The sequence below is a fragment of the Rhineura floridana genome, chromosome 2 (assembly GCF_030035675.1).
Source record: "Rhineura floridana isolate rRhiFlo1 chromosome 2, rRhiFlo1.hap2, whole genome shotgun sequence".
In the NCBI taxonomy this organism is placed as follows: domain Eukaryota; kingdom Metazoa; phylum Chordata; class Lepidosauria; order Squamata; family Rhineuridae; genus Rhineura; species Rhineura floridana.
In genome coordinates this window covers 16,038,187-16,051,033 of record NC_084481.1, presented here as the reverse complement: position 1 = coordinate 16,051,033, position 12,847 = coordinate 16,038,187, and the positions used below count along the sequence as shown (strand labels likewise).

Below are 12,847 nucleotides of genomic sequence, written 5' to 3'. Positions count from 1 at the left end.
TTTTGTGTCACAGGGTAAGAGACACAGAGCAAGAACCCATTAAGTCTCATCCTTCTGCTTGCACCTCTGCCCAGGCACTTCCTTTTATATTACTTGGAGGGGGGGGAGTATCTAGTTCTAGCATTCACATGCCTGTCACCTAAAACCAACAGCCCCATGACTCCTCTGGTAATGTGTTGCAATGTTTTCTGCCCTCATAAGTATGTATGGAAGGGGGATGAAGGAGCTTGGCAATGTGATTATGGCACATCCCATGTTTTGTATTACTAGATGAAAGAGGGTCTGTTGGTTTTGGCAGCACCCACATGTAGTGCCGACCTCAGTATTTAACTTGAGCTAGAACTGAACCCAGTTCTCCAAAATTCACTAGAATAAAGTGAATTGACCCAAAAAAAACATTCTACTGACATTTAATTTGACTATAAACAGCTGCCTGGCATTTTGAGAAACAATTGTTTGTGTTAGCTTCAGACCTCAGAATGAAGGAAGATGGCAATATATTTGCCATAGCTGAAGAAATCTAGAAATTTAAGTGTTGTCTGGCCATGCTTTATTTTGAACAATGAGTAGCTTATATAGCTTTCATTTTTATGTTATCGTATTATAGTTCTCACCTAAGGTGAAGGATTGGATGTCTGGTCAGTTGTTCCCAGAATGTGAGCAGGTTTCACTGTGATTTACTGTGCATATTCTCTGCCACCACCCTCCCCAATGCAATAATTCCAGCAAGAACCATAGAATTACAGCGCACATCACCCGTAATTTCTGTCCAATAAGTAAGAATATAACCAGAAAGCTTTTAGGTAGTTAGAAAAACACTAAAAATGTAAAAGATTTCTTTCATTAACACTCCTATTAACATAAATGTAAAATGAGTCTGAGCTGGTAATCACAGGCAGCCAGTCTGACTCACTCCTGCAGTAATACCCTGTAAAAGCCTATGTATGAAAGTAATTAATCAAAGTGTGGTGCCGCTCCAAGAGAATATTTCTCCTGCTGTAAAACAGAGTGATAAAATAACTTAAAACACACGGCAGTAGTGGCAGTTAATAAGCTTTTTATAGTCCCTGTGTGGACCTGAAAATCATACCTTATTAGTATCTTTATCTTTCTCACTCACTTTTTACTTACATTTTACAATGGGGTTTTTTTCTATATACATTTTTTTCTAAATATTGAAATTGTTTTGGTGTATTTTTATTTCGCTTGCCTAGAAATAGAAAAGAATGGATTGATTTCAATCGAGCTTCCCGTGGATATATTTCCTGAACAACAGTGCAAACATGACTACTAAACCATGGTAATTTATAACTAAATAAAGTAATGTTTCTTTTGTTGTCTTTTTTTACAACCAGGTCTTGTATCTCACAGTGTATATTTTTAAAGCCTTACTTTTCTTTACCTATATAGGGAGTGTCTTCAAAATATTCTACCATAGGGTCTGTCTTAATAACCAGCCCCCATGACAGTTTGTGAGGTTAAGTATCAAAGTATAGGGACTTGTGCGCTGGGAGATTTTGTCATCTTTTCAGCAAACAAAATTGAAATGTTCATGACTGAACAGACAGAATAAGGTCTGATTAGATACTGGGCAAACTAAAGCAGTTTATTTTCATCAGGTGAAAATGAAATGCCTATGATAGGTAGATGGAGTATAAATATTCATATCTGAGAAATGATCAAATTAGTTCTTCATGTACATAGAAATATGTCATTTAATTCAGTGTATTTTGTAGAGGCACTGGTTCAGATTTGACATTAACTGTAGGACTAATATGCTTATATCAGTTACTTAGTTTTAACCTAGCTAATATTTACAAGAAACTTCGTGTTTATAGTTTTTGACTATAATCAATCTTAACTTGAAAGACTCAATGTGAGACACAAAACTATTACTAGAGACTGAGGGGAGGGTGGTATCCATTTAACGTGCTCCATCAGCACAAGGATTTATGCTTGCACAACAGAACTCTATCCTTCTCCTCCCCCTGCACACCCCGAAATCTGTTCTGGGAGATTCCACAACTCTCCAGAGCAGATTTGGGCAGGGTGGAGGGGGAAGTTCTTCTTATACATGCACAAATCCTTGCACTCTGCTGACTAAAATATGTAACTTGTCCCTCGGGTCCTCCTCCGTGCCTGAGGACTGGAAAGTGGCAAATGTAACGCCAATCTTCAAAAAGGGATCCAGAGGGGATCCCGGAAATTACAGGCCAGTTAGCTTAACTTCTGTCCCTGGAAAACTGGTAGAAAGTATTCTTAAAGCTAGATTAACTAAGCACATAGAAGAACAAGCCTTGCTGAAGCAGAGCCAGCATGGCTTCTGCAAGGGAAAGTCCTGTCTCAGTAACCTATTAGAATTCTTTGAGAGTGTCAACAAGCATATAGATAGAGGTGATCCAGTGGACATAGTGTACTTAGACTTTCAAAAAGCATTTGACAAGGTACCTCACCAAAGGCTTCTGAGGAAGCTTAGCAGTCATGGAATAAGAGGAGAGGTCCTCTTGTGGATAAGGAATTGGTTAAGAAGCAGAAAGCAGAGAGTAGGAATAAACGGACAGTTCTCCCAATGGAGGGCTGTAGAAAGTGGAGTCCCTCAAGGATCGGTATTGGGACCTGTACTTTTCAACTTGTTCATTAATGACCTAGAATTAGGAGTGAGCAGTGAAGTGGCCAAGTTTGCTGACGACACTAAATTGTTCAGGGTTGTTAAAACAAAAAGGGATTGCGAAGAGCTCCAAAAAGATCTCTCCAAACTGAGTGAATGGGCGGAAAAATGGCCAATGCAATTCAATATAAACAAGTGTAAAATTATGCATATTGGAGCAAAAAATCTGAATTTCACATATACGCTCATGGGGTCTGAACTGGCGGTGACCGACCAGGAGAGAGACCTAGGGGTTGTGGTGGACAGCACGATGAAAATGTCGACCCAGTGTGCGGCAGCTGTGAAAAAGGCAAATTCCATGCTAGCAATAATTAGGAAAGGTATTGAAAATAAAACAGCCGATATCATAATGCCGTTGTATAAATCTATGGTGCGGCCGCATTTGAAATACTGTGTACAGTTCTGGTCGCCTCATCTCAGAAAGGATATTATAGAGTTGGAAAAGGTTCAGAAGAGGGCAACCAGAATGATCAAGGGGATGGAGCGACTCCCTTACGAGGAAAGGTTGCAGCATTTGGGGCTTTTCAGTTTAGAGAAAAGGCGGGTCAGAGGAGACATGATAGAAGTGTATAAAATTATGCATGGCATTGAGAAAGTGGATAGAGAAAAGTTCTTCTCCCTCTCTCATAATACAAGAACTCGTGGACATTCAAAGAAGCTGAATGTTGGAAGATTCAGGACAGACAAAAGGAAGTACTTCTTTACTCAGCGCATAGTTAAACTATGGAATTTGCTCCCACAAGATGCAGTAATGGCCACCAGCTTGGATGGCTTTAAAAGAAGATTAGACAAATTCATGGAGGACAGGGCTATCAATGGCTACTAGCCATGATGGCTGTGCACTGCCACCCTAGTCAGAGGCAGCATGCTTCTGAAAACCAGTTGCCGGAAGCCTCAGGAGGGGAGAGTGTTCTTGCACTCGGGTCCTGCTTGCGGGCTTCCCCCGGGCACCTGGTAGGCCACTGTGAGAACAGGATGCTGGACTAGATGGGCCACTGGCCTGCTCCAGCAGGCTCTTCTTATGTTCTTATGTTCACTGATGGAACAAGTTAGTTAGATACCACCCTGACTTCTGCCCTCAAAAGAAATGTCTGTGCCAGGCATTTTTACAGAATATGTATCTCCCAGATGACTGCCTATATATTGTAGTCTTTGGATTGTAGGCCCCATGAGGGAGTCCCAGTTATAAAATCAGGGCCTCCCTGTGTTCCCCTTCAGATCACAAGCCTGAACATTCCTATAGGCGATAATGTAGAGGACACAACAAGCCTGAACCAGGCATGAATGTACTGAGAATAACATGTGCAATCAAAAATCATCCAGTGTTCTTTCCTACTCAGCACTCCACTGTGTGTTGGGGGCACACAAATTTAAATTTGTACTTATCCATCCCTTAGTATGTGTGCATAGATGTGCATGCACTCTGCCCAGCTTGGCTACTTCCAAAGCTCACAAATATCAGGATCCCTGTTACCACACTGAAGTCTGAGTGCTGGCAAGTGTCATGCCTCCATCAGATGAGCAGGGGATTCGCACAGCAGACCCAGGAGAGGGAATAAGCAGATTGACCCCAGAAGCACCTCCAGACCTCCCACCACTGGAAGATGTTCAGGATACAGCTGGGGCCCCTCAGTTAGACTCAGAGAGTAAACAGGAGGCCCCTCCACTCCCTGTAGAGCAAAGATATCTGCGAGTAGCAGAACAATGCAGGCGTCCTGGCCATTTAAGGCTACAAGCTCCTGGGAGTTGGAGGGCTGATTGCTAGCACCTGAACCAGGGAAGGGAGCTTAAAAGGCAGTGAGATACTGATTGCCCTTTGCTGGAAGCAACATCAAGATGCCAGTGTCAGACCTTCACCAGCCATGCTTCAAAACCCGGATTACCTTTGTTAGAATATCGAACCTTGCTTTGTTCACTGACTTTGCCTTTTGGAAGATGACCTTGTATGGGCACTGAGACTCCTTGACCCTCTCCCTTGCTTATCTGTTTTACAACGATGTCCCTGCATAGGCAGCTACCGGCTAATTGTTTTACAGCATCATAATATCACCTCATGCAGCCAGCAGAGACTTGACAGCAAGGCCCATCTCCTGACAACTAGAGAACTGGTACGTATATACAGTAGACTGGGTTTCTGGATGACAGATCTGGAGCTGCAGAAAGGTGGCCCAGTGTCTTCTGTAACAAGTTGGCCAGACTAATAAAGTGCAACAAATTTTGTTGGAGCAATATAGCAGCAGCTGTAAGGGATTTGTCATCTTGGAAAACTTGAATCCCCAAGCTCTGAGTTTACCGCCCTGTGGTGTTAGTATCCCAGGTAGAATTGTCAGCTGTTCCTCCTCTAACGGGTGGTTCCAGTGGCACCTGACTCATAGGCCTTCTAGTCTAAGCCCTGCAGCACGTGTCACATGAATCTACCAATAAAAAAGGGTAGAAAATCCTTTTGTTATCAGCTGGCCAGAGGCCATTTCCACAGTTTTACATTAGGATTATGGAGCCTTTAAAAGCCTACCATTGATAAAGCCAGTCCCAAATGAAACAGGGAGCAGGTGTGATTATAAGTTTGATGGTGTTCTCCCTCCAACCTACCCCTTTATTTATTTATTTTGCTTGATGTAATTTACAAATCACTTTGAGTTTATTAAAGCACAGATCACTTCTACAGATGACACCATTTAAGTGTGAGCTCTGTTGTTGATGTTGCTGCTCCCCCTCCCGTCCCATTATTGTGTGACCTTTTGAATTAATGTTCCTTTCTCACAAAATGCTTCAAATGCCATTGTGTTCTCAGATAGCTGCTGTGACATCTACTGATACGGGAGACCTAATTAACCAAAAGAATTCTCACTTGCTGAATTTAGCTAGCAATCTGTTTAGGACTCTGTCCAGCAGATGTTTTTCCTGCATTAGAAGTCTGGGGACTTCGTAGACCTCCCTGCTCTTTAATCCTCAAAGTAAATATCAACACATTCGAGATGTGGAAACTGGCTCTTCAGCACAGAAGTGAAATGTAACCATGGCCACCGCTCTTGGGTCTTGCGTGTAAGAAATTCATTGCGGGAGCAACAAAATAAGTTCACAGAGCAGCAAGTTCATATTAAGCCTGCCTCAAAATTACAAAGGAAACAAATAAAGGATGATGTCACTGGGGTGAATAATAATCAGCTCTTCGCATCGTCCGGACAGTCGACACAGAAACAGAAATACTGTCTCCATGTACATCAGTAAGGCAGAATAACAAATATTCTTGTACTCAATCATGTATTTGGTATTCAGATTGGTATTTATTATTTTATTAAAATATTTCTAACCCCCACCCCCATATCAGTTGATCTAAGACTGGGGCACAGTCAGTAAAACCACAGTTCAACATATATAATCATAAAGCAATAATCATATCATAAAATCAAACAATCAGCAGAAGCAGTAAACACAAGCAGAGATACTGAACAACAGTCAGCAAGACCCAAATGCTCTAATAAACAGCCATGTCATGACTTGACATTGGAATGAAGCCAGTGTCATCGGCAAGTGGGCCTTCCAAAGGAGGGCATTTCATTATCAGGGTGCAATAGCAGAGAAAGCCAAACCCATTACATGGCAATGGAGTGGGGGAAGATCTTGAAGCTTTCATCCTATGAGCCTCTTATGCTTGTAGCCTGAACTCGGTGATCCAACTGCAGTTTGGGCAGGATGGGGAGGTGACTGTTGCTAACATAGCATCTTCCGGTGCCTTATACCCAGAATGTGCAGAATGCATTGGAACAACCCTGCTTTTTAGAGCATAATCAAGGGGTTTAGGTCAATGGCTCCCCAACTTTTTTTCCCATGGACCACTTGAAATTCACTGAGGGTCTTGGTGGACCACTTCATGTTTTTTCTGCCTGTTTTAGCAATTGCAGTGCACTGTGCTAGCTGCTGTATGATTTTTAAATTTAAATTTTAAATTGTTATTTCTTTTATTTATTATATATTGTATTTTACTGTATTACAGTTTGAAATTTTTGAAATTCAAATTGTAACACAATAAAATGCAATATATGGAAATTCATGGAAATTCAAATTGTGATAAATAAAATGTATAAGAAATAAAAGAAGCAACAGAATACAATTAAAAATCAAAGTGAATATTTAATGCAATGGATGTTCCACCTCTATCTTCAACCACAACCTTCAATCAACAGACATTCCTTGTACCACCTGAATGAAGCTTGTGGACCATTGGTGGTCTGCGGACCACAGTTTGGGAATCTCTGTTTTAGGTGATATGTGTAAGGCAACCATCTCCAATCGTATGATGCCAGGGCTGTATGATGTGGTTCAACAACAAGTAGAGGGCACTAGATTGGGGAAGGCTGGCTTGAGCTACTACTTAAGTTGTTGTGACATGTACCACTGATTTGTATTCCTGTAGCCAAAAGTGGACCTTCAGAACTTGGGTTAATTCTTGTTCTCAAGGTCTTGGTGTTAAAGCTAATATCAAAAATGGGAATGGTGAGCATTACTTATTTCTAAGTACAATACACCACTGGTTTTCCCATGAGGATGACTCCCATTTTTTATTTCCTAGTGGCCAGCCACATAAAAGAAAACCCATCCTGCTTCTGTATGCGTACCTTGTATGCACAATGCATTTGGAATATTGCCCTTCCATTGTAGGCAGCATACTAATGGCTTTATAGCTACAGCTGCCTTCATAGTGCATTACAAACATCATTCTGTGTCACCAAAACACTGTACAGAATGGCATGAGGCCATAACACTCATAACTTTATATTCCCCTCTTTTTAATGTAGTTTTTAAAAAGCAGTTCTGAAATATTTAACATATTAAACGTCCAACTGATTTATTCATCTTTTCTAAGTCTCTTCTCTGATCATAGAATTAGCAATTTCTGGCTGAAGAGTTGACTGCAAGGGTACCATTTAGGGGGAGACCAAGGGGCAGTTACCAATCCCCCTTCCCTTCTGCCACTCCTCCCATAGTTCAGGAATATTTATATCTCTGGTTATTGTGTCTTTTTAAAATAACAATAAATACTCTGAAAACACAAAAGTTTTTTGTTTATATTTGACATTGCAGTGAATTGTCTCCCACCATTTAAAAATTGTGCCCCTTTTCTGGATATGCACAATTCTTCCCCAACTCACCTCCTCACCTCCTCCGCTCTGCTGCTCACAACTCCCATCCTTTTCAAGAGCACCCCCTTCCCATCAACATCAGAGGGCACTCTGATTCCTGGTCCCTATTGGAACCTTAAATATTGGCTGCACTTACACTTGATAAGTGCACCCATCATATGCCACTATGCTTGCACTGATCATGAAAATGACTCTGATTGCATTATTCCAGAGAGGAAGTAGACACCATGGACAATATTTGGAACATTGGGCAAAATCTACCAGACAATGTAGTCTACAGTTTGACCCCAATTCTGCTGCTTCCTTTTAGTTCCAACCATGTTCATGCAACAAGCTGCCTTTCAGAAATCTACTGTTGTTCAGCATACCATCTTAACATCTCTGTTCTGTATAACGATACTGTATAATGAAGTTCTGTCCTTCTAATTTGACCAGTGACAAAAAGGCCACCAGATGAAGAGACCTGTCCGCTGTAGCTGTTCAAAACAGTCAGTTCCTTTTACTGTTTCTGGGCTGCCTTCCATAGGCGGTTAATATCCTTCCATACATGACACCCCAGAGTCCTGTTGCATCTTAAAGATATGCCCCAGGACTCCTTCACATTTGTTGCAACAGACCAAAACAGTTTACACTTCTGAATGTATTTATGAGCTATGCATCATACTTCCTGCATGTAGTATACAATATTTTTTAAGGAGAGCGTGGAGAAGGAGGGAGGTGGAGTTCGGATTAGTATTGAGTAAAACCATATGCTTATGTGCCTTAAGAAGAAATCTTGTTAATCTTGTTAGCTTTGTTATCTTTAATAAATACTTAATTTGGTTTACCAAAGGCCTGATCCTTGGCTGGGGTTTCACAGACCAGAAGGGAGGGTAAGGTAATGACCAAGGCTGAAGGGGAACTGTAACAAATGGTGGCAGCAGTGAAGAGAGTAACAATACCAGTATTCAGAGTCTCTGGGAATACTAGTATTGGGACGTTACTGGTGGTTGCTTAGCAGGGGGATCTGTTGAGATCTGTGCTAGAGCGGATAGGGAAACCATAAGAGAGAGCGGTCCGGACTGGTGGAGTCCCTGGTGGTGCCTAGTGACAGGCAGTAGCCACGCGCAGGTAGGAACCTGACAGGGAGAGCCAGGGAAGGACGCATCACATGTGAAGACCGTTCGGAAACTTCAGCTAGTGCGAAATGCGGCAGCCAGGTTGTTAACGAGGACCCGCTGGTCTGCGCATATAACACCTGTCCTGGCCCGCCTGCACTGGCTGCCTATTTGTTTCCGAGCCAGATTCAAGGTGCTGGTTTTGACCTATAAAGCCTTACACGGTGTGGGACCACAATACCTTGTGGAACGCCTCTCCCGCTATGAACCTACCCGTTCACTTCGTTCAATATCCAAGCCCCTCCTCCGGGTACCAACTCATCAGGATGCCCGGGGGATTGTTATTAGATCTAGGGCCTTTTCTGTAGTGGCCCCCGAACTGTGGAACAGCCTACCTGTGGAGATACGCCTGGCGCCTTCGGTACTTTCTTTTAGGCGCCAGGTTAAGACCTGGCTATACTCCCAGGCATTTTAATGTTCAATGTGTTTCATTTAATTTTTTTTTCCGTTTAACTTGTTGCTGATTTTATTGTAATTTTATTGTAATATTGTATTTTAATCTTGTTTTGTTCACCGCCCAGAGAGCTATTCGCTATGGGCGGTTTAAAAATGAAATAAATAAATAAATAAATTAAGGGAGTTCTTTGCTTCCATTGCACAAAGGATGCAACGAAGTGTGGAATAAGGGAAAGGGGGTAAGGTAATACTGTGAGTTCAATCCAGACCTATTTAACTGAAATCAGTGGGATATGAGTTGGTCATGACTATCTTGTGCAATGTCAATGGACCTATTCTAAGCTTAGATCCAACCCTTCAGATTCTGAACTAGAATGAAAGGAGGTTTGACATGTTTTCAGATGTTTGTCCACTTTTCTGCTCTGATGTAAAGTTAAAAGGAATAACTTTTTAAGGGTTTAGTAAAAGACAAATACAGATTGTATATTTAATAGAGCAAGTGTGCTGTACATCTTCACACAGCTCCAGTGTGAAGCCAAAAATAGCAGTGAGATGCATTTTCTTCTAGATTTACTAACCACATGTTAGTTTATGATCTCATTTGAACTTAGCAGTTTCTTCTGACAACAGATACTATACCACCAGGCAGCAATGCTTCTGCACAGAAGTTATTACAATTAAAATTGTCATCTTTTAAAATAAAGCTTTTTTCTTCTATGCAAAAAACGGTATTCAGATTTGAAGAGGCAGCAAAAGTAAACTGTAGCTGTTGCATGACTTTTTATTATGCAACATGTTCCTTCATGTGTTAATATATATTATTATGTTTGCCTTATCCCCTATCATAATATAAAACACCAAAGCAATAATAACTCTTTAAAAATCTATAAATGCAAAATCAAATACTGGACTCTGGGCTTTTTTAAATAAAACTATGAAGGAAATGAAGGCAGGTAGAACAAATGTATGTTCTGGAACATGGCCAGGGGGCAAGGAATAATGTGGACTGTCTAGAAACAAATGAGATTTCCACTGAATATGTATGCATTAGACAAAAAAGCTCTCTTCCTAGCTGCTATTAGATTCAGACTTTTCCACAATTGGTTTGAGGACTATTTTACACTATGCGTTTCATAATACTTGCACAGTTGTATGATATGGTTACGTTCAAATTCTCTTTTCTGTGTTTACGTTTTGACATATAATAGGAGTCTGAGCATAGAAAGCTGTAGACATAAGCATGTGTAGTTTATAATCTCCTTGTGTTCATGAAATATATAAAATGGTGAAAGGATGTATTCTGAGTACTCTGCTGAAGTGTGAGCTTCCCATATCCCTTAGAGGGGGAGTGTATGTTGATCTGGAGCATTTTCAAAACACTTAATCTTCTGATGATCTTTCAAGGCAAAGCGGATTTACTCTGCGTTTCATTGATTTTTCCCCTTCTGTTTTGAGGCACAAAAGGAAAGGGGGGGGAGGTGGTTTTCCTGCTCAAGTTGGAAAGTACTCTCCTTCCACTGATTCATTCTCTTTATGTTTTCTGTTGGTGTTTCTCTGATGGTTTTTTTCCTCCATTCCTTGTGCTCAGCAAGCACTCCACTTGGTGGGAAATCTAGAAAAGAGTGCCTCAGTTTGCCTGAACAAAGGCAGGCAAGAACCCCACATTTAAAGGAAGGCAAGTGAAAGGAGGAGAGCCACTGAAAACGTCTGCAGAGACATTACAGCAGTAGCGTAGTGGCAAATTCAGAAGTGAAGTGTCTTTTCATGATAGTCACAGCCATGTCCCCTTCTAAGATTGTACGACCTTCTAATATTATAGAATAATCTGACCAAGCTTGAATAGTGTTTTCTGCTTCTCTGTCACTGTCACCATTTGTCTGTCCTTTCTCACTGTCACAGATATTGATTGAATTCCTGAATTCATTGTCTACATGTTTATCTCCTGCTACCAAACTGCATGATGATGTAGATGGGATGCTACCATCAGGATTCACTGTATTTTATCTGCAATTACAGAATTCTCACTCTCCACAGCTTGGCTTTTTGAAGTAGGAAATAATAGGAACTCCTTTCACTCTGATTGGCTCCAATCAGCAGGAAACAGCAAGGAAGCAAGTTAGAAGATTCTTCTCAGTGGCTAACACGTTCATGCTGTTTGGCTCATAGGATGCTGGAGACATAGGGACCCTTCTGGGACCTGGCTCCCAAAAAAAGCAAGGGGTCTAGGACTCCCTGAGACTCTGGACGAATACACCCCTGCTTTACAGGTAGATAATTATTTTCCATGTCTGCTACCAAAGAGAGGAGTAGCACATAGACCAGGAATGAGGAACCTGTGGTCCTTCATATGTTGGACTACAAGTCCCAGTGCCTCAGCATTGCCCATGGTAAAGGATTATGGGAGTTGTAGTCCAGCAACATCAGGAAGGCCAGAGGTTCTCCCATTTTTCAATTGCGGTATAAGAAGTGACAGAACCCTGAAAAACCTGTCCAACGACTTAAGCAGCTATACATTTAATAAAAAATCTGCAACAGCCTAAACATCACAGCATACAGTAAGTAGCAATGAGTTCCCCAATGTGTATATATGCACCCATAGATGCGCACACACTTAGCATGGCCAACTCAAGATATTTTGTTGCTTGAAGTGCAGGACCAACCTTCTCACACATACACACACCAGTCAAGGTGCATAGTACTCAAGACAGGAAAAGTTATTTTCTAGTACCTGAGGCAAAAAATCTCACAAGTACATCTCCCACTCCCTATCAGTAAAAATACAATAGTAATAAACAATTTGCTGTGCCTAAGGTTTTGAATGATGGCCTCAGCAGTACAGAGGTTAGGCTTCAGTAGTACGCTGGACAGCTTCTTGCAAGGCTTAGGTGGAGACTCCTTAAGAGCAGACTTCAGATGTTGCTTCAGCAGCAGTTGTCCTCAGACTGAGTCTTAAATAGAAGCTACCCCTCTACCAGTTGCTAGCTGTGCCTTCAGTGAGACTTTCATTTAAAGGAGCCCAGACTGCTTTAACAGTCATTGACCCTGATGGACCAGTAGTTTCACTATGGTTATACTAGAACTTTTGAGCTGGGGTTCTGAGTGAGAGGGAGAGAGGCAGTGGCAGAATGGGCTCCTCTTGCATAAATGCTTCTGGTTAGTTATGTACATCTGGGACTGACCCTGAGATTAATTCCATCTCCCACTCTGAATCCCCAGCTTTATCTCCTAAAGAAGAGGAGTCTGACCTTGAGTTCTTGACAGTGCTCTCCCAAGCTTTCAGTTTCAAACAATTTGCCCCTGTTGCAGCTAACTCATACTCCTTTGAAGAGAAATGTTGAGTGATCAACCCTTTTCTCACATCATTTTATACCTTCTACTAAAACCCACAACATTCCTGATTTGTTTTAATATATTCTAAAGGCTTTTGTTTTAAAGACGTTTTAGAGGGTTTTTAGCGTTTTGTTTACCTTCCTTGGTTCCTTCTG

The 12,847-nt window shown here is 41.4% G+C and overlaps 1 protein-coding gene across 4 annotated transcripts in view; it reads left to right on the top strand.

The window, feature by feature from the left end:
- PARD3B (par-3 family cell polarity regulator beta) overlaps window positions 1-12,847 on the top strand; it is an 894,180-nt gene that overhangs the window by 580,715 nt on the left and 300,618 nt on the right. The window lies entirely within an intron of this gene.